Here is a 5,089-nt window from a genome sequence, read left to right as displayed (position 1 = left end):
CATGCCCTTTAAACATCACGTGGCAAAAGCAGAAAGGAGTAAAAGAAGACTTCAGGTCCTGTTAGAAAGACTGAACCAAAACTTTGGAGGAAACACAACTTGTCCCACTCCCACCACCACCAAATATAAATCCATTAAGGAACCTGGACTTTGCTTTTTGCTGCACGGGTGCAAGAGGGGCCATTGAACCAGGAATCTTGTCAACCACCAAAATCCACAAAATGAACAGATGAAAATTACCTCTATTCTAAGTTACTACAAAAATCAGAACATGAACATTGACACACTTCAGCTGATTAAAAAAAAAAAAAAAAAAAAAAAAACCTTCCTGGGAAAAAACAAATGAAGCATTAAAATACTGTGAGGCAACACTCCAAACTGAATTAAATATACTTGCAAAAGCATTTGGAGATACGGAAACTCACCTTGAGTCAGAAATTCAAACTCTAAGAACACAAATGGACAAAAGCGAGAAGAAATGAAAAGGTTGGTGGAAATCAGAAAAGAAAAGGAAGGAACAGGCAAAATCATCCACAAAGTAAAGACTAAATTCAAGAGGCCCGAGAAAGAATAGACTTGAATTTACAAAGACATCAGGGGGAAAGAAGGAGGCAGCCAGCAGCCTGAAAATGAGATAATGAAAGAAGTGCAAAGGGGCCGGGGAGAAAGGGATGAACGAGGAAAACAAGCAAAGAAGGAATTCTGATGCGTAATTGCTGCCCCTCAGGAGGAAAACGAGACAGTGGGCGGGAATAATATTTACAACCACAGCCCAAGAAAATGGTCCAGAAACAGAAGACTGGAATCCTCACCGTGAAAGCCCATCCCTGTGGATATCTGGGATAATTAACCTGAAATGATCAACTCTGAGACTTTTCCTAGAGGAACTATTATGCTTCTAAGAAAAAGCAAAAATAACTCACAAGAGCAAAAGAACTGTCTTGGCTTCAGAGCTAACAGCGAAGCAAAGCAGCAATGGGCCAACCTTCCCAAAATATCAACGAAAGTCTGAACCAAGGAGTTCGTATCTGTGAGAAAATATTTTTGTGTTTCCGCAGTGCTGTGGCTTTCTGAGCCAGGAGTACTGGTAACTTGGGTTAAAGGGTGCCTGGAAGGCAGACCGGCCTTGAAGTTTCAGATGGTGACATACCCAGGAGAGAGGATTCCAGGTCTATCTCCTTTTGCTGTGTCTTTAGATTTCAAAATGGAATAAAACCGAGAGCCATTCCATTACCTCCCAAAGGGTGGTAAACTAGGGACCTTCCCTTCCGTTCTCTGCGTTAGAAAGAGAAGATTCATTTCTCTGGCTCCTAGGGAGGTGGGTGCTGGGCTGAGGAGCGGGTAATCTGTATAGCAGTTCCTATACAAGCTGCAAGATTCATAATTTTGGGTCCCTCTCCAGTGGGAAAAACTAGCTTTTGCACAAGCAGGGTCCATCCTGCTCTCACCTGCTGCCTGGAGTGGGGACCGTTCACAGGGAACCGAAGCAGAGACATTCTGTAAGCAAACCCTTCGTCTTCCTCTAACCCAGAGATCTCGTGCTTACCTACGTTCAGGATGAAATAAATAAGTTTAGATACAAAACTGTATCAATATCCAGTCAAGCTGTTCTTTGAGTATCAAGGCCATAGAACACGGTTTCAAACATACAAGAACTTGTGAAGTTCTGAACCAGGAGCCCTTCTTGAGGAATCTTGTAGATGATTAACTTCATCCAACCCAAAGGATGACTCAGAAAACTTCAGCAAAAGGACTAATGTTGGGGGGTGTGAGGAGGATGGAAAACTAATTCACTAATATTGTGTGTTGTGTCACAATAGGAATAATGCCCCTTTGCGGAGTAGGAGGAGAGAGAGAAAAAGAGAAAATGCACTCATCAGCGTTGCACGGACAGTAAGGGGGAGTGAGTTACCATCAAAAACTGACAAACCGGGGCTTCCCTGGTGGCGCAGTGGTTGAGAGTCCGCCTGCCGATGCAGGGGACGCGGGTTCGTGCCCCGGTCCGGGAAGATCCCACATGCCGCGGAGCGGCTGGGCCCGTGAGCCATGGCCGCTGGGCCTGCGCGTCCGGAGCCTGTGCTCCGCAACGGGAGGGGCCACGGCAGTGAGAGGCCTGCGTACCGCAAAAAAAAAAAGAAAAAACCTGACAAACCAACAGCAAGAGTGTAAATAAGAATACAGGAAACTACTAGAGAATGGACTTGAGGATATGGGGAGGGGGAAGGGTAAGCTGTGACAAAGCGAGAGAGAGGCATGGACATATATACATTACCAAACGTAAGGCAGATAGCTAGTGGGAAGCAGCCGCATAGCACAGGGAGATCAGCTCAGTGCTTTGTGACCACCTAGAGGGGTGGGATAGGGAGGGTGGGAGGGAGGGAGATGCAAGAGGGAGGGGATATGGGGATATATGTATATGTATAGCTGATTCACTTTGTTATACAGCAGAAACTAACACACCATTGTAAAGCAATTATACTCCAATAAAGATGTTAAAAAAAAGACCTGCCCACTAGAGAGACAAGATCTAGCCTCATACACCACAACACAGCCACTAGTCCCCTCCACCAGGAAGCCTACACAACGCACTGAACCAACCTTAGCCACTGGAGACAGACATCAAAAACAACGGGAGCTACGAACTTGCAGCCTGCAAAAAGGTGAACCCAATCACAGTAAGATAAGCAAAATGAGAAGACAGAAAAACACACAGCAGATGAAGGAGCAGGATAAAAACCCACCAGACCTAACAAATGAAGAGGAAATAGGCAGTCTACCTGAAAAAGAGTTCAGAATAATGATAGTAAAGATGATCCAAAATCTTGGAAATAGAATGGACAAAATGCAAGAAGCAGTTAACAAGGACCTAGAAGAAATAAAGATGAAACAGACAATGATGAACAACACAATAAATGAAATGAAAAATACTCTAGATGGGATCAATAGCAGAATAAATGAGGCAGAAGAACGGATAAGTGACCTGGAAGATAAAATAGTGGAAATAACTACTGCAGAGCAGAATAAAGAAAAAAGAATGAAAAGAACTGAGGACAGTCTCAGAGACCTCTGGGACAACATTAAACGCACCAACATTCGAATTATAGGGGTTCCAGAAGAAGAAGAGAAAAAGAAAGGGACTGAGAAAATATTTGAAGAGATTATAGTTGAAAACTTCCCTAATATGGGAAAGGAAATCGTTAATCAAGTCCAGGAAGCACAGAGAGTCCCATACAGGATAAATTCAAGGAGAAATACGCCAAGACACATATTAATCAAACTGTCAAAAACTAAATACAAAGAAAGCATATTAAAAGCAGCAAGGGAAAAACAACAAATAACACACAAGGGAATCCCCATAAGGTTAACAGCTGATCTCTCAGCAGAAACTCTACAAGCCAGAAGGGAGTGGCAGGACATACTGAAAGTGATGAAGGAGAAAAACCTGCAACCAAGATTACTCTACCCAGCAAGGATCTCATTCAGATTTGATGGAGAAATTAAAACCTTTACAGACAAGCAAAAGCTGAGAGAGTTCAGCACCACCAAACCAGCTTTACAACAAATGCTAAAGGAACTTCTCTAGACAAAAACACAAGAGAAGGAAAAGTCCTATAATAACGAACCCAAAACAATTTAGAAAATGGGAATAGGAACATACATATCGATAATTACCTTAAATGTAAATGGACTAAATGCTCCCACCAAAAGACACAGATTGGCTGAATGGATACAAAAACAAGACCCATATATATGCTGTCTACAAGAGACCCACTTCAGACCTAGAGACACATACAGACTGAAAGTAAGGGGATGGAAAAAGATATTCCATGCAAATGGAAACCAAAAGAAAGCTGGAGTAGCAATTCTCATATCAGACAAAATAGACTTTAAAATAAGGACTATCAGAAGAGACAAAGAAGGACACTACATAATGATTAAGGGATCGATCCAAGAAGAAGATATAACAATTGTAAATATTTATGCACCCAACATAGGAGCACCTCAATACATAAGGCAAAAACTAGCAGCCATAAAAGGGGAAATCGACAGTAACACATTCATAGTAGGGGACTTCAACACCCCACTTTCACCAATGGACAGATCATCCAAAATGAAAATAAATAAGGAAACACAAGCTTTAAATGATACATTAAACAGGATGGACTTAATTGATATTTATAGGACACTCCATCCAAAAACAACAGAATACACATTTTTCTCAAGTGCTCATGGAACATTCTCCAGGATAGATCATATCTTGGGTCACAAATCAAGCCTTGGTAAATTTAAGAAAATTGAAATTATATCAAGTATCTTTTCCGACCACAACGCCATGAGATTAGATATCAATTATAGGAAAAGAGCAGTAAAAAATACAAACACATGGAGGCTAAACAATACACTACTTAGTAACGAAGTGATCACTGAAGAAATCAAAGAGGAAATTAAAAAATACCTAGAAACAAATGACAATGGAGATACAACGACCCAAAACCTATGGGATGCAGCAAAAGCAGTTCTAAGAGGGAAGTTTATAGCAATACAAGCCCACCTTAAGAAGCAGGAAACATCTCGAATAAACAACCTAACCTTGCACCTCAAGCAATTAGAGAAAGAAGAACAAAAAAACCCCAGAGTTAGCAGAAGGAAAGAAATCATAAAAATCAGATCAGAAATAAATGAAAAAGAAATGAAGGAAACAATAGCAAAGATCAATAAAACTAAAAGCTGGTTCTTTGAGAAGATTAACAAAATTGATAAACCATTAGCCAGACTCATCAAGAAAATAAGGGAGAAGACTCAAATCAATAGAATCAGAAATGAAAAAGGAGAAGTAACAACTGACACTGCAGAAATACAAAAAATCATGAGGGATTACTACAAGCAACTCTATGCCAATAAAATGGACAATCTGGAAGAAATGGACAAATTCTTAGAAATGCACAAACTGCCAAGACTGAATCAGGAAGAAATAGAAAATATGAACAGACCAATCACAAACACTGAAATTGAAACTGTGATTAAAAATCTTCCAACAAACAAAAGCCCAGGACCAGATGGCTTCACAGGCGAATTCTATCAAACATTT

Source organism: Lipotes vexillifer, unplaced genomic scaffold, assembly GCF_000442215.2.
Source record: "Lipotes vexillifer unplaced genomic scaffold, Lipotes_vexillifer_v1.1 scaffold584, whole genome shotgun sequence".
In the NCBI taxonomy this organism is placed as follows: domain Eukaryota; kingdom Metazoa; phylum Chordata; class Mammalia; order Artiodactyla; family Lipotidae; genus Lipotes; species Lipotes vexillifer.
The sequence above is the reverse complement of the archived record's forward strand: the minus strand, read 5'-3'. Positions refer to the sequence as shown.